This window comes from Ambystoma mexicanum, chromosome 5p (assembly GCF_040938575.1).
Source record: "Ambystoma mexicanum isolate Mex_15411 chromosome 5p, UKY_AmexF1_1, whole genome shotgun sequence".
In the NCBI taxonomy this organism is placed as follows: Eukaryota; Metazoa; Chordata; class Amphibia; order Caudata; family Ambystomatidae; genus Ambystoma; species Ambystoma mexicanum.
Window position 1 is genome coordinate 1,287,037,415 of NC_090930.1, and position 21,753 is coordinate 1,287,059,167.

Here is a 21,753-nt window from a genome sequence, read left to right on the forward strand (position 1 = left end):
ACAACAACATTCAGTTTGTCAATATTCTCTTTGACAAACTATCAGAAGTAAAAAGGATAGGATGCTCAACAACTTGATTCCTTCTTTTCATAGACATGTATGTACGCAGAGAGCAATTTTCTCTAACTCTAGCATACGCAGTCACCATTCACACATCACAAGGTCTTACCCTAGATAAAGCATTGATAGATATTGGGAACACAGTCTTCAAAGAAGGCATGAGCTACGTAGCACTATCACGCTTATGTACACTTGATGGTCTATTTCTAATCAAGTTTGATGCAGGTAAAGTAAACGCTGATATTCCATGCATTTTAGAATACAATAGACTACGTTCACTGTACACCACCATCTAAAAACCTATCCTGTTCCACAAAAAGCAAAACATTGTAAAAGAAAACTACTTCAAACAGAACTGCAACAGGATCTGACTGTAAATCCTCCAAAGAGAGTAAAAGAAGCTAATACTTCATCAATTACTACAACCAAAGAAGAATCTAATACTCAAAGTGACTCAGGTACTTCTTCAAAGAAGCAACACGCACTCCGAAGAAATGACTTGGACCCAGAACTATCTGGTCCAATTAAATTTTCAAATATAACTGTGTAAATTGCTACGCAAATGTAGCAATAAATATTCTATTCCAATTGCCACCAATTGTTGACAACATTTACTTACACAATACAGACCAATTGTGTTTGCAAATGTTATTCCTTCATAGAAATGCAAGCAACAATCCTGACAACACATACAGGGTTCATGGAATAAGACAAGAATTGGACTACTGTGCTGGAATGGTGAAATTCACTGTAAACTCACAAAAAGATCCACAAGAATTTCTAATGTACTTGCTACAAGTACTGGAAAACATAAACATACCTATAAATGAAATCTTCCAGATTTCATACATGTGGAAACATACATGCACTCTTTGCAAATATGTGGCACAGGAACAAATCCCTAATGAACGCATTGTGTATGTATCCATACCTAACTGTGAATCCGTTCCATTTCAGCAACTTGTACAAAATGCAAACCATGGCAGATTATGTACTACCAGCAATTTAGATAATCGCTCCACCTTACAAATACAAACACATAGTAAATACGTAATAGTAATGCTTCTATGTAACCATGCAGATGGTCCCAAAAACAACTGCAAGCTGACTGGATTCACACATTGTCAAGTATCACTTGGTAAAAAAAACCTTCACAACAATAGTTATAATCTACCACACATGAGCCACAACCAATGCAAGTCACTACACTGCATATATGAAAAAGAATTGTGGATGGTTCGAATGTAATGATAGTACCATTACTCTAAAACACAGATTACCAGCAAATCTTATAAACGCTTATTTAATATTCTTAAAACCAAAATGTAATAAATTATCTGTGCATAAACATTAATGAAACTTCACTTAGAAAACTAAAAACAGTTAGAATACACCAACAGTTATGTATCTAACTGCCCCAAAAATACTGAACAGATAAATCAGTACCACTAAATTATAAGAAGAAATAAACAGTTAGAATATGCCAACAGTTGTCTAACTGCCCCAAGATTTTACAACAACCTAGAAGATAAATCAATACCACTAAAATATAAGAAGAAATAAACAGTTAGAATATGCCAACAAGTATCTAACTGCCCCAAGATTTTACAACAACCTAGAAGATAAATCAATACCACTAAAATATAAGAAGAAATAAACAGTTAGAATATGCCAAAAAGTATCTAACTGCTCCAAAAATCTGCAATAACCCAACAGATAAATGAGTAACTTAAAAATATAAAATAAAAAACTATAACCAGTTAGAATACGCCAACAGACATCTAACTGCCCCAAGATTCTGCAGCAACCAAACAGATAAATCAATACCACTAAAATATAAGAAGAAATAAACTGTTAGAATACGGCAACAGGTATCTAACTGCCCCAAAAATCTGCAATAACCCAACAGATAGATGAGCAACTTGAAAATATAAATAAAAAACTATAACCAGTTAGAATACGTCAACAGGTATCTAACAATCTGCAACAAGCCAACATTAGACAGAAACAAGAAATAAACACTGAAAACAAAGAAAGAAATGTATTGTACCATAACAAAAAAAGTTTTTTTTAATCCAACATGGATTTTTTTTTTCCCACAGCCCCAATGATTTAAGAAACAAACACAGAAACTGAGCAAATTGCACAGTACACTGGTTTGTAAACTACTAAATATGAGGGTCGAAATAATGCAGTAATGTCTATTATGCAATGCAATAACTCATTATAAGCTACCTACACTAACATGATCTTTTCTTTTATCACAGAAATTGAAAAAGAATATCTGCTCCAGTTACCCAAGTCATAGAAAAATATATCCAATCACAAAAAATCAAACTGTAAGTATATTATAATTTAACTCACACATACTGCTCCATAACACAACCATTGAAGCAAACATCTAACCATACACCGCAATCCAAAATGTTTACTTCCATGGATATGTTATACTGCAGTGCTTGTTACCAAACTATACAATCTTAATTACATGACGTAGCCAAAACTTCACATACAAACTATACAAATCAAACAGTACACAAACTGTAGATTTGTGGATATTTGATGGATGTTTGATTCTATGGGTGTGTTATGCTGCAGTGGTTGTGGCCAGGACCTAGAGTCTTGGGTTCATGGCCTACGGCCTACGGCCTTCGGCCAGGCACCCAAGTCTCTAGGCCCTGACCACAAACCCTGCAACATAACACACCCATAGAATCAAACATTTTAACTGTGCTATATGGGCTACTGCATTTTCTATGTCCGCGGACAGCCGCAGTGACCGCAGACATGACAAACACATCAGGGGCGCCTGCCACCTAAACAAATACAGCATTTGACCCATCTCTTATTCCCCCACCTCCCCAAGCACTCTTACACACTAATATTCTCCCCAAAGGTGTATTTTCTCCGTTTGTCGCTGTGCTGCCAAGATGGCAGGCGCATCAAAACAATACGACGCACCTCACGCTTCATCCCAGCCAATCAGCGAACACGTCGTATGTCCGCAGACATGATGCAAGTCGATTAGCCAATCGGGTCCTGTCTGCGAGCGAACAGAGAAATGTGTAGATATCACTCATTTTTGACACCTACTTTTTGGTTGTTTTAAAAGAAACTACTGGACGGATTTCCACCAAATCTACAAAAGCAAGCTTTTGGGACCAAGCCGCTGTTCCAGCCACAAATTTGGTGCAAATCCGTCCAGCAGTTTGAGCTGTAGGCGTGAGCAAACATTTTTCCCCATTCACTCTATGGGAAAAAAAGAAATGTTGGGTTCCCCCTTATAACTTTCCCCCTGCACCAAACATCATTACACTTCGGAAAAAAAACAGAGTGGGCATTATACTTTTTTTGCAAAGTTTGGTGAGGATTCGTCCAGGGGGAGCAAAGTTATACGCCACCCAAAAAATTCTCTTCCTATGGGATTAGCAACGTAACCATAACTACACGCCCACTACTGTGTGCCGTGTAATTACATGGACGCGGTAGCGTCCATGTAGTTATGGTTAAGTTATGGTTAAGTTGGTGTTTCCATAGGAAGAGCATTTTTTGGGTGGCTTATAACTTTGGAAAACAAGTATATGGCCCACTCTGAATTTGTTTGCAAAGTGTGGAGAGGTTTGGTCCAGGGGGGGCAAAGTTATGGGGGGGTCCCAAAACTTTTTTTTTTCCCATAGACATAATGGGAAAAAACTTTGCGCACGCCTAGAGCCCAAACCGCTGGACGGATTTACACCAAATCTGCAGCAGGAGTGGGGGCTTGGTCCCGAAAGTGTGCTTTTGCAAATTTGGTGTAAATCCATCCAGTAGTTATTTTAGAAATGACCAGAATGTAAGGCAAACAATTTAGTGATATCTCCGTTCGCTTCGTGGATGGACTTCCCGGTTCGCTCCGCGGACAGTGCCCTGATTGGCCGAGCGGCTTGCGTGATGTCCGCGGATATGCGACGTGTTCGCTGTTTGGACGGCGTGGTGCGTGAAGCACGTCAGATTTTCTGTGGCGGTCGCCATCTTGCATTCGCAGACGACCGCGGACAGAGTGGCGAAACTTGGATTAAAGATTGTATTTAGTGGAGTGTGTTGGTGTGTAAGAGTGTTTGGGGAGGGTGGGGGAGTATGAGATAGGTGCAATGTTGTATTTTTTTTATGTGCTAGACGCTTTTCTTGTGTTCAATTTGTCTGCGGACAACACGGCTATTCTGAAATGTTCGTAAATAAGCACAATGGATTCGGTCTCAAGTTGAAAGTGTAATAAGAAGACTTGTGGGGTCCTGGATTGTTCGCAGGGGGTGTCCTGAAGACGTTATCTGTATTGTTCGTTGTCAAGCTGAAAGTGTTCTAAGAACACTTGCGGTGTCCTGAAATGTTCGTACATAAAGAAAATGGGGGTGTTCTGAGGACGTTGTCCGTATTGTGTGCCTGCTTAGCTGTATCCAATGAGGGAATGGCACAGAGAATGAAGTGGAAATGGTAGAAGGGCTGTCTAAGAGTTATGCGGTCTGCGGACAGGGCGTGCTACATCTGGGGTTTTCCAGCAAATCCAGCATGGAAAGAAGACTGTAGGGATCAGCCAATCAGATGTTCAGGTTGTGGATTTGTGTTCAAAAAGACTGTGTGTAGTGAAGATGGCAGAAGTGGAGAAAGTCAGGGTGTTGGTGCTCGGAGATATGTTTGTGCATGGTTTACAACAGTATGCTTAATGCAGGCATGTTGCAAATAATTTTGATGTTAAAGGAGTGGAGGTGCTGTGGAGCACTGTGCCTGTTTGCAATGTACAGGGAATTGTACAAGTTTGTGACGATATGGGCAGGATCAACAGTCCCCATGTGGTAGTTTTGCACTATGATGCTTTCCATTTGGGCTATGTTAGTGCCCCTACTTTGTTGGCAGATTTGGAACACTTGGTTCAAGCAGTAATGAACATCCTTCCAACTGCCAAAGTAATTTTTTCTGGTTTAGTACCTAGGGTAATATGGGACAATTGTTCAGTTTTTTGTCCTCAGTAAAACAATGATAGGTGTGTAATCAACCGAGGCATGTGTGCCTTCATGCTTAGAGCTGGTATGTTCTTCTGTAATAATGAGAATATTGATTCCAGTAATGCTGTTTATTTTAAAGAAGATGGAATTTCCTTATCTTTTTATGGGAAATGCCATTCTGTTTTGGAATGTAAGGGTTGCTTTGGAGAAGGTTATGTGAAGATTTTAGGAGTAAAGTAAGAAAAAAAAATACAAAATAACAGGTGTCTGTCAAGCATCTGCAAAAAAAAAAAACGGCTCTTTTCAGAGCCAACCTCAAAGGGGAAATGGGGCACACTATTTAAATTTACATTCACCACGCTCAGATTTTTGATATGTCCGCGGACATTGCGGTAGTCCACGGACATCGAAATCACTAGCTAGGGGTTCAGTATGTTCTATGTTACATGTATATAAAGTCAAAGATATTATGGTTAAGTTGTGCTACTAAAAACATATGAAATTCAGTAAAAAAATGTGTTAAAGGGACGTTATGGTTAAGTTGCGCTACTAAAAACCTATTAAATTCAGTAAAAAAACTTTGTTAAAGGGACGTTATGGTTGAAAGTAAACCCGAAATACCCCTGAAATTCGGCAGTTATGGTAAGATAAGCAACCATAACTTGCGCAACCGTGCACTGCTAACACTAACACCCAGGATATCAAAGATGACATCACAAATGTCATTGATGACATCACTGACATCACTGATGACATCACATGGCTGGCTCTCCCTTGTGCCACATCTGGCTCTTTTCAGGATGCCTGGCATGGAAAGGGGACTGTGGAGACCACAGACACTCATGATATCCGCGGATATCGGGGGATCAGCCAATCAGGTTTCCTATGTGTGGTGTACAGGACGAGAGTGTAGCAGCAGTTTTGTTAGTAGGAGTTGTGAGAGCACTGACAATGGCTATGGCTATGTTTTTGAGAAGGCAGAGTGTGTACATTTTGGGGTACTCTTGGGTACATTGTTTGAAGATCTATTTTGAGCAGTGTGGATTGGTGGTAAATCTTGGATTCCATGAATTTTAAGTGTCATTTTATGGAGTACGAGGGATGAAGTGTGTGAACTTACTCCCATGTTGTGCAAATATGGTTCAATTGAAACATCTAGACATTATTATTCTTCATTATGGAGGGAACAGTTTGGGTTAAGTGACTGGAATTTCATTGCAGTTTACAATGAAGGAGACATTAGGAAAGTTGAAGGAAATGTTCCCAAATTTGAAAATAATTTTTTCTTGCACTCCTCAGGGACGGATGTGGATCAGTTTGAGTTTATTTGGTCTGCAAGTGGAAAAAGTGAGCTGCAACGTCAATAAAGTTGTGAGTACTTTTCTGCAAGAGGTTGGCATTACATCTTTTCATAATGAGAACATTACATTTGATATTGCCAACATTTATTTGGAGAGATGGCGTCCATCTAACTGTTGTGGGTAATCAGATTACATTCAAAAGTTCAAATTAAAAAAATATATATGAATGCCAAAAACACAAAAAAGGTTATTTTAAGAGATGCAATTTTTGAATGCAAAACAAAAAAAATGATGTTCATGCCCCTACCACACGCCTGGAATCCTTTTGAATTCTACGCACTACAACACTGTCAATGGACTATGCGAGCTGCATAGGGGCCTGTGACTTTTTTTCTCAGTTCTATTTTTCAACTGTGAAAATTTGCTCCTAAAGGAACCTTTATTTCGTGTCTTTTTAGTTTTGTATTATTTTTGTATTTTTTTGCAGGAGAGGCAAGGTAGTGGAGGAAGGGAGGGAAGGGGTGCCAACCACAGGGACGGAGGGGTAGGCGACAGAGGAAGATGTTGGGTGGGCCTTAGTCTGATTGGTGGCAGTGTTTCTCATGCTCCTTGACCGCAGCCTCAAAAGCACTTCGAAACTGCTCCCCCTACAGATTGGTGCTTCACTGTACAAACATACCACTGTGACCCTCCAAAGGTAAGGGTCAACAGTGTTCTGTAAAATGGGGTGACAGACCAGTATACATGAATATTTACAGTATAAAACATACATTTGTTTAAGAAAGAGATGGGGTATCGCAATAGAAAATATAAATGGGAGAATTAAGAATTTATGTACAATAATAATGATGGGAGGAAGGGAGTGAGGATTTATCAAAATGTTTTTCTTTTAAATGTTGGGAATTTGATGAGGATGATTTCTTGCAACATGATTTTTGACATATTGTAAAGGTTCCTTAAAATCATCACTTAGACCATCCAATTTTGTAGACAAGTTCATAATTTGATTATATACAGTTGGTTATGGGGCTTCTCTTTGTGATTCTTGGGATTGTGTATAATTAAACTGAGGCGTGGGTTCTTCATGAAAACTATGTACTGTAAGAAAAATAGATACTATTATTTTAGTAAGGTGTATACAAATTACATTATTTGTTTACATTAAAATATGTATTGTGTACCATGAGAGATTTTATCGTCAATCATTTCTTATTTTCCGAAGTTCTCCACTAACCACTCAAGTGTGCTTGCCATTTCTGTGAAGAACAAAAATGCTTCTGTCTTATAACAAATGTTTATATAATGAATGCTAATAATAGAGAAATAAATACAATGCACTTACTAAGTGAGAATTTGTTTTCCAATAAGCACCTGGTGTTTCTCAATCTGTGTGCACAGTTCTACTGAGGAGATTATATTAAGTGTACTGTTATGGTTTCTGATTGGTGCATTCCATTGTAATGTTTGCTCAATGAAAAAAAATATTTTTCAAAGTAATTGTTTGTACAAAAGGGTATACGTCTGTGTCGTAAACATTAGTAATGATGTTATGTACATCTGTTTGTCGGTTGATGGGTACAACTCTTTTGAGTCTCCCCTATGATTCTGGGCTTTGCAAATGCCGTCTGATGTCTGCAGACTACATTGGTGGTGAGTATAATATAAGGAACTTGCAGCAGATTAATGGTGCACTAGTAAAATCCTATGCATTTCACTGAAACAACTTTGTTAAAAAGGACGTTATGGTTAAGTGACACTGATAAAAACCTATGACATTCACTGAAAAATCTTTGTTAAAGTGACGTTATGGTTAAGTTGCACTAATAACAACCAATGAAATTCAATGAAAAAATGTTACTGAATGGACACAAGTAAAACTGAAAAACCCTTGAAATTCAACAGTTTTGGTAAGCTAAGCAACCAGAACTCGTGCAACCTCTGTGCACTTTGAAGTCTAACACCCAGGACATCAACAATGACATCACAAATGTCATTGATGACATTAGTGATGATATCATATATGAAATACATTTTGATAAAAAAGTCTCTAAAAGGGGTTGTGTTTATAAAATTAGTTACAAGATGGCAGAGGTGATTGGCGAAAATATCATGAACTACTTAATTTATTAAAGAATGTAGTCATCTGAACAAAACATGATATTGGAGTATTGTTGTTAATACAGGAACCTAATCATGCATGGACATAGGCAATGGCTGCAGCATGCACTATAGATGTACAATATGTTTAATCTGGTAATTATGGATAGTAAAATAACAAATGGTACCTTATCAGAGTTTTGAGTAATGATAAACATGGAATAAATAGCATATAGCTAATAGCTAATAATTCAAGACGTATTACATACTGATGTTAGCATAAACAATAAATATGAAGACCCACAATGCATACAAATCTGAGGCACATAAAGGGAAACTTCAGTAAGGAGGAAAGAAACAACACCACCAAAGAATTAAAGTAACATTAGACTTCATCACCAAGTATAAAAATAAATTGTGTGTTTGAGGCTCGGTTATTTCCACATGTATGTGCACCATGAACTGAGGCCAAATCCTAAGGAAAGTGCCTTAACAACACACAACACGGTTATTGTCTACATATGTAACATTGTCTCCATCAGTGAACAAAAACACGTGGCTTAGATATGTCAGTGAACAAAAAGAAGTGGCCCAGATATGTGATATCATTGTTGATTTCATCAATGACATTTGTGATGTCATCTTTGATGTCCTGCGTGTTAAAATGTGTATTGCATTTCAAGGGTTTTTGTTAGTGCAACTTAACCATAACGTCCCTTTAACAATGTGTTTTCAGTCAATATAATATAATTACATTCAAACTACTGAATTGGTATAGCTGGCCACACTCATGTTACACTGCCTGAATGTATTAGCAGCATAGAGGCACTTTTATCTCAATATACACTGCACACACACACACATTTACAGTTGTGCCATCACGAATGAGCAATGTTTATATGTGAACAAGGTGATATCATGAGGATCAGGAAGGACAGGCACGTAGCCTTTCCACAAAGAAAAGTTACACAATGAAATGATAATACACAGTTCATAATGGTGAGAAAACTATTCTGGTGCCAAGCCGCTTAGATCATTCAGGACGGAACCTGGATGTTATAATCCCATTTCACAATATCAATAACTCACATTCTAATTGGTTGAGAACTCTCTGCTTTGCTCACTCCACATCTGCTCCTCCTGGAACAGCCAATAATAATGAACCAAAACCATCTGTTACATGTTTCAAACTCTCACCAGCCAATCACTGTTTATGAGATAAAGGTGATTTCATTAGAAATTAGCTAACCTGCATGTATGTCACTATTACCACATATCTATAATAGGCCAATGAAAATGTGCAATGTATGAAATTATGTATACTGCAACACTTGCCAGCCAATCACTGATTTACAATGTTTAAACTTGCTTTTTGCTTTCTGTAGCCACAACATAATCATTCACTCACTCTACTACATGGTTTGAATGTCTGTTGGATGTGTCCCTGCCTCGGCAGATACTCCAATACATTTCTGTTTTTCCTGTATTTTATGTGTTGAATTATTTTTAGCTCCTTCGGTTTTTGTATTGGCATCAGAAGGGACTTGCCAGACAAAGGTAGGCCTTGCTATACTTCTAAAAGTGTGCACATATAAGTACTCTGTGGCTTAGTTGGTGGGTCAAAATTTGCAAAGACTCCCACATGTCCATTCATGGTACATGTCATATCAAAATACATGCAGGTGGTACATGTTCAAGCTTATTCCAGAGAATGAGCCAATCATTCACACCGAATTAATACATACGTAAAAACATAATCTTCTTTTGTTTTTTGTGATTTCTTTTGTGAATGGTCTTGGTCTATTCCATATGGCCAAGTGCTGATCAGATATGAGAAAGAGTATTTACTGATTTCTACTTTATTTTTATATTTATTTATTTATTTATTGTGCATTTGTATGGTGCCGATACAGTAGAAAATGTTTCCAGGTGCCATAAGACAAAAGGGGAGGGGGCAGGGGAAAATAAACAACACAAGATGGTCGTACTAGGCCTTGTAACATTTGGGTCGTGCAAGTGCATTAACATAGTGCAGTGGGGATGGAGGAGGTCCCATAGCTGAGGCAGGGTAAGGCAGGGCCGAGGCAAGCTAAGTGCTAGGAGAGCCCAAGGAGGGCAAGTGCAAGGGGTGAGGGTCTATACATAGATTATGATCTAGGCAGTTCCAGGCTCACAGGTGAACACTCATCATGTTTTGTCATTGCTATAGCAGACATCAGTTTCTTTTGCTTCCTTACAAATACAACTTGCAATTAAATTGTATAAAGACACGCCAAACGTTGTTAATCTAAATGCATGCACTGTGCAAAGAAATAAATCACTGATTCACTTCTGCTTTGTCCTCAGTTTATAAATGCGCAGCTTTTAAAAGTTAAGCACATTGGTAAACATTCACAAGTACTACGAGAAGAGTGACATATTCCCTCTCTCAATTTGCTGTTTGCAATTTAACCATTTTTGTTGTTACACGAAAATACGATCATCATCAAGCAAGAAAACTGCCAACCTTACAGTTTAAATGTACTTTTTTCTCACCAAAAAACATAAAATTAGGTATCCTTGGATAGTCGTACATGTATTTTTTTTTATTTTTTTAGGTAAACATACATTGTTCTACTGTTTCCAAGACGTGTTAGTGCTCCTAATACCATATATAAACAATGTTCAATTTACATAGCACAATAACTTATTAGGTGTGCATTGGGCATTGTAATGGATATGCAGCATATTTTTCTTTCTTAATATTAATAATCTCAAGTTGGATTCTGCTATGCATTTGGAGATCACTAACAACATGTTGTGAACCGTTGGTACCTTTCACCCTATTGGTGTCTTTGAACGCTTGATTGTAGTCATACTTTTACAAAATAGGACTATTACTGTTCCCATTGCTTGTGGATAAGTATTGTATCAGTCCTGAAGTGTCTGCCACCTCATTTATCTCAGGGAGTCTGTGATTGTGTAAAGCTACAATCAAATAAGCCAATTGGATTTCATACTGTATAGGGGTGCCTAGCAATGTGGACACTGAGTATTGGTCCAATGACATTTCTGTTACTCAGCCCAATGGAATGACAACATGTTACATTATATCTGCTTCTGATTTCTATGTTAGGAGATTCATTACATGCATGGGCAACAGGTGTTGTATGCAACCCACCATTGACTGCTCCATAACTAAATAATGTAGTGAATTCACAAATTATAGGAAGGATCAGCTTCAGTAAACAGAAGTAACCTTCTGCATGTGTATGTATATAGTCCCTCACTTATTTAATCATATCAAATCCAATTGAATGTGATATTGCTGGAGCACAAGTTATTCAATCTTAGAGAACTAAAAAAACGTACAGCAAGAGAGATTGATTTCAAATGGGTCATTATCATCTCTGATTGATCTTCATAATTTAGAAAATTCAACATTCATAAATATGACCAATATAAATGTGTAAATATGGCTTATTTTCAATTGAGTAACACATTGGCAGGAAAGACTAATACACCTTGTCAATCAAATAAGAGAATACTTAATCACATTTTCCTTCATAGCTCCTCTTGTTCATTTTCAGCAATACAAATGTGACAGTAACGAGTTAGAGCTATATCTTTAATCAGGATGTGTGGCCATCAGGCAGAGCCACTCATATTGCATTAAGTACAAATGTCTGTGTAAAGAGTTGCCTAATTCTATGGAACAGATGAATCATTTGATATAATACAATTTGAAATATGGCATTCTATGTGTGAGTAGAAAACAGTGAACTCTTTGATAAGCAAACACAGAGAGCCTACACACATGTGTACAGTGTATAGAGTTATTAATCAAATATAAAAATACATAAATATATTGTGTCCATTTGGACATTTGGTATCAAATAAAATATAAATCATGCTGCAGTGCTACCAGTGTTCTGTCACCTTACCAACGTTTTTTTCTCAATTGTGTGAATAACAAAGAAACACATGTGGATTAACGTCATTGTGTTGCAAATTATAGTCTGGTTTCCCAAGGTGATGACACTCCAAAGCTGATAGCTGCACTATAAAAGCTTGATATTGCAACAGGAAATAGGGTATCTTGGAACATTCTAAAGTGTTAATGAAAGAAACACCACTCAGATGGATTACCATGTGTGTTGGTTAAATCAACTTTCTATGAGTCAGATTGATGCCCAACTATTCCACAGTGAGGGAGTTTGCTCTATATCATCACAAAATGACCACGCTATTTCTGTGAGGCTAATGTCAGCCCCCATGATCTTTTCCTCTATTCTCTATTCTAAAATTCTGTTGACATGTTCTTTTGAGGTGAGGTGTTTGTGGGGAACAGTGTTTCTTTCATTTACATTTACTTTTTTTTAAATGGCTGTCTCAGTGACTTTTACTGTATGATTTCTAGCTACACACATGCACTGTCATTTTTGCTTGTGATGTAAAATCCTTTTAATTTAACATTTTTCCTAAAAGAAGCTCCATTTGAGAGTATTAGAGTGGCTGTTTTTTGACTGGGTATGGCATCATGGTAAACTCTAGTCATTTGTTTATTTTTATTTTGTACATATATTTTTGAAATTCCATCACATTACACATATTGTAGTATTGTCTCAAAGGTATTTCCAATCGTTGACTTTCCAAATAAAATTCAATTAACAACATATCATACCTAGTGGTTGTAAGAATAGGAAGAATAAGTTGCATAAGGTCAAATATGTACGGTTTGTTGTTATGATGGCGAAGGATGGTCTAACTTGTGAATGATTTTTCAAAACCACTTATATTTCAACACTTCCAGTGATATCTACCAAAACATTTTTGCTTGTGGTGGCAGCCCGTAAATAAGTTACCCATGATTGCTGGTGATCCTTGTGGATTTTTAAGCTTGTTGTCTTTTCTTTTTTAGCTCATGTCACGGTTAGGCCACTTCGGTATGTTTTACATGGGTGGCAATGGGCAGTACAGAGGCAGAGATCTCAGAAGCAGATAATAAGCACTATGGATGAATGTCAGTGCCAAAGATCAAGCCGTAAACAAAAGTGGAAAAGGTCGGTTTTCGGTCCTTACCAAAAATAAAGTATTAGACAAAGACAAAAAGTGTTAGTGTTACATCCAGTTGAGTCTTCTTTCTAGACAGTTGTTTCTCCATGTAACTTGTACTTAACCAGAAGGAGGCACAGCCTATTAAGACTAATAAACCTTGGATGTATGGTTGGTATGAGCTTAGTGGGATGGTTGGACATTCAACCATGCAGAGATTTTTTGAACCAGGCAGATGGGGCTTTCATATAGATAATGTAGAAATAGTCTCTGTGGAACCTCAACAGAGCAATGACAATTGTGTTCTGGTAAAGTATTAGCATAGGAAGATCTCAGTAAAGGCATAGGTGATGTAATACTTTTTTTACTAGTGTTGACTTGTCTGATTTAGTTCACATTTGCTGTTAACAAAGCACAAAGGATGCATATATTTTGAAAGGGGTGTGTATCAGAGATCCAATATTAAGGTATTTCAAATAAACACGTTGGAGCCTTAGCATGCCACATAGGAAATATGTCACATGCAGCAGCTTTTTAGTTCACCTTGACAGAGATGTGCGTGATATCAGTAAAGAACAGCAGACATGTTAGCCTATCAATACATAGATTTCACTCACACGTTCCAAGCACAGGGGCTTGATTAAGGGTGAACTCTGAAGATTTCATCTCAGATTGATGAATACAGGCATTGATTGGAATTAGTAAATCATGGTGAAACATTACCCTCCCTGATGGCCCTAGATAAGGAAATTGTGGTCTTGTGCAGAAGGGATATGACAAAGCCATTCAGGCTGGAATGACCCTGTTGGGGTGGGACAATGCCTGATTTGCATATGGTCTTTCCTCTTCTGTAATGGCTTGACCAGGGCTTTAAGTGGTCCACGGCTAAACTGGGCCAGGCCCTGACAGTCTCCAGAAAGAGATCCCGAGCTGGGGCCCTGCCAGGACCCAACCCGTCAAGCCCAGTAATTCCAACATCTCAGGCAGCCGTGTAGCAGAAGCACTGCACAATTACATGGACTGCCTGCAGGTGTTAGCACTTTGGAAGTACTGAAACCTGCAAACAGCCAGTGTAACCGTGGCTTTGGCAACATGCCTGCCAGATGACTCTGAACACCGATACAGGAGGAGGGCTGGAGGGCCCAGGCTCTCCTTTTGTTTGTGAGTAAAGAGTCATCAAGCCGCATGAAGCCCTTTAATTCATGGAACCTGTGTTTTTTAACCATGCAGTGCCTTGCATGAAAGTGCTGCCTGCTGCGTGTGAGAGCTGGGGCAGACTGGTGTCACACCTTTGGTGCACCCAGTCCAAAGAGTTGGGCGCACCAAAGGTAATAATGCCAGTGCGCCACAGCTCCCCTGCTTTCACCAGCCCCTTGCCCCATTGTCAAGGTGGGCTCTTGTTAGGGGGCATGGCCTAAGTACACACATAATTAGGCCACACACTCTAATAAGACCCACCTCTCTATTTGGCATCCCAATTAATTCATTGGGCTTGACATACATACAAATGATGGTATGAAGGGTTTCCCAGAGCAATGCCTGTTGTTATGAATAATTTGTAATGTTACAGCCATCGGGCTTCAGTATGGAGAAAAAGTTAGCTCTGGGCAGTGACACGATCACTGACACATTTCTTGTTAGATCTACAGGAAAACTGTTGAACAAATTAACAGCTAGTGAACTGCAATCATGCATGAAAACAACACCACAGAAAATTAATACTTTATATGTGTACAGATAAGTGGGTTCAAAGTACAGAAATGGAAGATGAGTGCAGCAGTTTACTACTGTGAGTCCCATGTTACACTACAGACTGCATTAAGAATAGCAGTCCATTGGTGGTGATTGCAATAGTTATAGATTGACATATTCATAACAAAGGAATACAGTTATCCAGATCTAGGCAGATTACCACATTGATTAGTGAGAGACTAAATTTAGAGAAACTGGGGTCAGGGTTGAGAGGAGACTGATAGATAGAGGCTGATTGATAGAGGCTTAAATCAGGGTCAACGGCTATTGGCTAAGATTAATTATGGCAATAAAGACTTGAATGTAGTTATTGACCTTATTTCAGCCAAGCAGATGTCTTTGAATGCAGTCAATAACTGCTGTTAAAAAATAAAACGTGCCTGCAGAACCATATTGCACTCAGGAGAAAATACATGTTTATGTCTCATGAGACACTAAATCGAATCACCTGCCCCTCAAGCTGACATCACTGGCCACTTACGACCGTGTTCACAACGCCAATGCATGTCTCATGTGAATGTCCTCTGTGCGCCGTCTATTGACATGTCTCCATGGAAATACCAAGATTCCTCTTTCCTCCACAAATGGAAAAAACCCTTTCTGATCACACAACGCTGCAGTTTCTTTTTCATTTGTGTCAGTTTATTTATTTTCCAGTCTACCTTACTTGTTTGTGCTTCGTTTCAGCTATCTGCTTAGTACTCCACACATTTACAACAGGTATTCATGCTGCTGAAAAATAATGAACTCAGTAGTCACTTTTTATTTAATCATTTCTTATATTATGTACAAATGTCTTTACCAAACCATATTTAAAGTATGTTTTAACATGGCATGTTCGTTACATGTGTACTTGCATACTTTTACATTTTGTCCCGATAAATCTTGCCTTTCCACAATTGGTTTTTCAAACATGGTTGCTTTTTTTCTTGTTTTTAGTTGACATTGAATTTGAATGTGAAACCTAATTTCGTTAATGTGTACAAAGAAAACCATTTCTATTTATCTCACTTCTCATTCTGTACTTCTACAATATCCAGGAACTATGGCCACTATTCAGCCCTCACTGTATAAGGCTGAAAATTCAGAAAAGGAAATCTGCAAAAGAGAAAAAAGTCGAGACCATGGGGAATCAGAAGGTAGTCTTGACGATCAACCGCTGGAGCCTGAACCCAGTCGCACGGAAGACATTTCCACCTTGTGTACCTACTATCGTTGTTAGGTTATGCCAAGTGTGTTGGAGATCTGCTGCTGCTGAGAAAACTCTGGCTGCTTGGCCTACATTGCTGAATAAGACACACCACCTCTATGTGTTACCAAGCTGCATGACTTCACAAGATCCGTGTTGTGAATGATGATGTTCCTTATGCATGAACTTCGATCTACAGTTTGCCCACATAATCCAAGTAACGAGTAAGTTCACTGAATGTATGTTGTATGATTGACAACTGAGATGGCTAACATTTCATGTTGTTCACCTAGATCATTGTAACTTATATAGGTCAGTGACGAAAGCATTTTTCTTTAAATTGATTACATTTCTTTTTGTAATCCCAAACTCTAATATTCAGCTTTACTATCAACGTCCAAACAATTAGCTTTCTTCCAATTAGAAGTAAAACAAATACATTCAACCGTCTCCCAAACTGTTTTTGACCGAATGGGCGTTCACATTTTCAATTGATCCCCACTTGATATCCCAAGCTCCGTTACTACTTTCCACGAAAATGTACTTTTTAAAGCATCACAATGCCATACATTTTAAAATATATTTCAAACATAATACATGCAATTATTGTGTTCATTTAAGTAAACTATTTCTGTATCTCTTTTACAGGTGGTACAGGCTTGTGGTCAATTGCGCATTTACATGGTGGATTCATGTACGACTGGGTTTATGTGTTCGACGAGTGATACCTGCCTGTGTGGTTCCCGCCATTCATGACAAATTCCCAAGTGACTCTGGACAATAGAGTGGATTTATGCAGACAATACCTAGACCACAGCAGTACAATGTTTTGTTTGCCATTGGAACCCACTTTACAAAAACGGATTGTATATGAGAAGTTGCTGCAAATTATGTTTAACTACACACCACGTACAGAAATAATACAGGATTGTGAAAGATTTGTGTGCTTCAACAAGTTTACTGCTCCCCTCATCCACATCCATCCCCCCTCCAGTTTCAATGGCAGTTCGCACCTGTGACTGTGCACTCACAAGGACGGTGTCTGGGTGGGAACACACACGGTCCCCAATACAATATACACCTCAAAGGGCTCTGTGGCACAGGGACAATTGACCATATTGCCTCCCCAGACCCGGTCCAGACTTCCCTTTGAAGGCCCTGTCCATGCGATCCACATGCCTCTGTGTCCTTTCAATGTGTTCTCGGCCTATTGCTCTCCCCTCATCCACATTCATCCCCCTCCGGTATCAGTAGCAGTTCGCACCTTTGGCTGTGCGCTTGCACGAGGTCTGGCTGGGTGCGATTGTAGAAGGTGGCGAATACAATGTACACCCCAAAGGGCTCTTTGGCATGGGGACCATTGACCACATGGCCTCCACAGACCTGGTGTCTCCAGACACCCCTTTGAAGGCCCTGTCCCTGCAATCCACATATATATGTGTCCTTTGACTAGTTTCCAGGGCTATTGCACTCCCCTCATCCACCTCCATCCATTTGCCCTCTGCCATCAATGGCAATTTTCATCTGTTGCTGTGGGCTGTCAAGGGTGCTTCAATGGCGGGATGCAGTCAGTCCAAATTTGTCATAGAGGCCTGGTGGTTGTGACCGAACATGTCACATACTCACACACACACACTTCTGTAAGTCTTTATAAACACCCTGGAAGTTACCAAGAAAACATCTCTGAAATCAACTAGGCATATCACCAGCTATCTACTGTTTTCCTTGCTTGATTAATCATCTCATCTGTTCTTCTAACAGTTAGCCAAAGTTTACTATTGTTTTCTTTTGTGTCAATGTTATGTGCTCTGCCACTCTCTATTGCTTCATACTCAATGTACACTCTAGTCTCAATTTAATATAGTAAATGTCTACACCATTATCAACCATCCCACGTACTTTTATCTATCTAACTGGCTCATGGCCCACTTGATGTATACCTTCTATTCTAACATTCAGTGTTATGCGGATGACACTCAGCTCTTTTTCAGGCTCTCATCAGCCTCCTCTCCTACCTCTATCATTCCTGAGTGTCCAGAGATCCTTCTCATTGGGACCCCTGCCCCCGCTTTCCATCTCTCATTCTACCCCCCATCTTTGGGCCCTCTACCTTCGCCTTCCTGTGATGCAAAAAAACCTAGGTGTCATCTTTGAATCAACTCTCTCCTTCTCTCCTCACATCACGGAGCGTGTCAAGAAGGCCCTCTTCCAGCTGCACCTCCTCAGAGGTTTTCAACCTTTTCTCATTTTACCCCAGAAGCTCACTGTCTCGAGAGCCCTGGTTCTCTCCAGGCTGAACTACTTCAACAGCCCCTTTCTCAATCTGCCAACCTCTACTCTTCGCCTTCTGCAACTGATCCAGCACAGGGCTGCTAGACTTATCCTTTGCCTCACATCCAGACACTGTATCTCTCCATGCCTGCGTTTTCTCCACTGGCTCCTGGTGACTGCAAGAATCACGTTGAAGACCGTATGCATTGTCCACAATCCTTCCTGGGCCCTTATCTCTCTTGCTACCTTGCTAACTTACCTATTTGCTGCGCCGACTGGTTGCTTGGCTACCCCAAGAGTCTCACAGGATGCCAGGCTCCTCCATGACCAGTGTACCTTGCACTGCCCCTGGGCCTGCTGCACACTTATGAGATTTAACTGTAACCCCTACAGCCCCCCTGTCTCCTTGCACTTACCCATAGCCGCTCTGCTCTGGCTGCACATACCCAGAGCCATGCTGTCCTAATCGCACTTCCCCCTACTTTCTCCCTTGCACTTTCCCCTCTCCCTTTCACTTGCACTTCATGTTGTTGCACTTACATGATCTGAATGACATGAGGGCTAGTGGGATTGTTTGTCTTGTCTTCCACCTATCGTCCCTCCGTTGTCTCATGGCTCCTAGAAATAATTGACATACCATATCCTCATATCACATAACATTACTGAGTATTGCTTCCAAATGTAATATTTCCTAGTGCATGTTTTCAGTGCATGTTTGCCGTAGTACTCAGTGTCACATTATTTTGACATCATTTTCTTTTTTTTAACAGATCATAAGGACAATTCAAAAATGCCTTCATGCATCATTTTTGGTTGCCCTGAATGTCAGCCATGCCAAAAGTGAAAGTAAAGTTCTGCATGTCTTTCCAAAGGGTATCAATTTAGTAAAGAAATGAATGTCCAACATGTAAGTTTCCAATGTCCGAGATTGAAAGCAGAGCCAATGATGTCTTGGCTGATGTGAGGGGCCATCAGTTCCACGTCTACAGCATTCACTTCTCTGAAGATATGCACATAGAGTCAACGTTCACTAAAAAAGGGTTGCCCTAGACAACATAGCAAATTACTTCCCAATGCAGTTCCTACTGAATTTGAGCACATTCTCTACCATGTGAGTAGTGCAGTGGGGGCAGATTGTTTTAATGTATTGCACTATATGTATAACATTTTTTTCCAATGATCACTAAATAAACTGAACTAGTCTGTCAACAGATAACATGATGAAAGATTTTGATATTTTGTGGAATATTTCTGTTTACATTTTACTACACAAGTTTACTTTGTGGCACAATGTACTGTGCTTTATACATATTAACTATAGATTATTTTGTGTATCCCTTGTTTATAGATACAGTAAATGTTCGGAGCAAGGTGATCCTTCACGAAAAATTTACATTGCGTCTTTTACAAATAGGTCAATTGATTCAATGTGTTGATGAACATCTCTGTCTTTACGTAGAGTGCACTGATGTAAGTACAGACCGTTACTATGGAGGAAACCACAGACACGTGACACATCCAAATGTTGAGGCTGAGGGACTTGAACATAAGATTACTTTATCGCTTTTCATGTGGTCCAATTTATAATACTAAAGTAATTTTCTATTTCACACTGTGATGAATATGTGCATCAATTAAAGGACCGGGATTGTACATCTAGCACTGTTCAGGAGTCAACAGCAACCTCACTCACCATTCAAGTCATTTTTTGAGATCAATCATCCGGTTGTGGCTATACTAAATAATTTTTGTTGTAGTGCTTAACAACCCAGAAATCTGTCTAAGTGGTGTGTAGGCTTCTAGGTAAATATTGTCCATCTTTTGAGTTTATTTTATTGAGATTTTGCTTTTACATCTTTAATATTGACATTACTTTGATATAGGGGGAGGCTGGAACTTCAACAACGCACTATGATTTTATGTGACAAGTGATACATTATTATTATATATGTGGAAGGCAAACTAAACTGGGAACCAGAGTGCGCCCCTCGCCCCCCTTGTTTGGAAAAAATGTTTTGGAGGTTCCGGACTCCAGAGGTGGCAGCACTGGTGTGACACATGCCCCCACTCAGGAGAGCCACACTGCTGGTTTTCCCCGCTGGCCCCACTGTGGGATTTACATTTGTAATTGGGGCGTGAGTGGTTCCTGGCTACCTGCATTGACTACCGCAACCAGAATTCCCTGAGGCAACACTTGGTATTAACCAACAACACCTGAACAGACTGCCTCCCTGACGATTGCAAGAGGCATGAAAACGCTTGGAGGAGAAGATCAACTGGACTGTGGAAGGCATACTAAACTGGGAATCAGAGTGCACCCCTCTCCCCCCTTGTTTGGAAAAATGTTTTGGGGGTTCCGGACTCTAGAGGTGGCAGCACCGGGCTGACACATTCCCCCACTCAGGAGAGGCACACTGCTAGTTTTCCCCCTCCCCTCACTGTGGGATTTACATTTGTAATTCGAGGGTGAGTTGGTTCCTGGCTACCTGCATTGACTACCACAACCAGAATTCCCTGAGGCAACACTTGGTATTAACGAGCAACACCTGAACAGACTGCTTCCCTTAAGATTGCAAGAGGAATGAAAACACTTGGAGGAGAAGATCAACTGGACTGTGGAAAGCATACTAAGCTGGGAACCAGAGTGCACCCCTCGCCTGCCTTGTTTGGAAAAATGTTTTGGGAATTCCGGACTCCAGAGTTGGCAGCACCGGGGTAAGACATGCTCCTACTCAGGAGAGCCACACTCCTGGTTTTCCCCCCTCCCCTCACTGTGGGATTTACATTTGTAATTGGAGGGTGAGTTGGTTCCTGGCTACCTGCATTGACTACCACAACCAAAATTCCATGAGGCAACACTTGGTATTAACTAGCAAAACCTGACAGACTGCCTCCCGAAAGATTGCAAGAGGCATGAAAGCACTTGGAGGAGAAGATCAAGTGGACTGTGGAAGGCATACTAAGCTGGGAACCAGAGTGTGCCCCTCGCCCCCTTTGTTTGGAAATATATATATATATATATATATATATATATATATATATATATATATATGTATATAATGTATATATA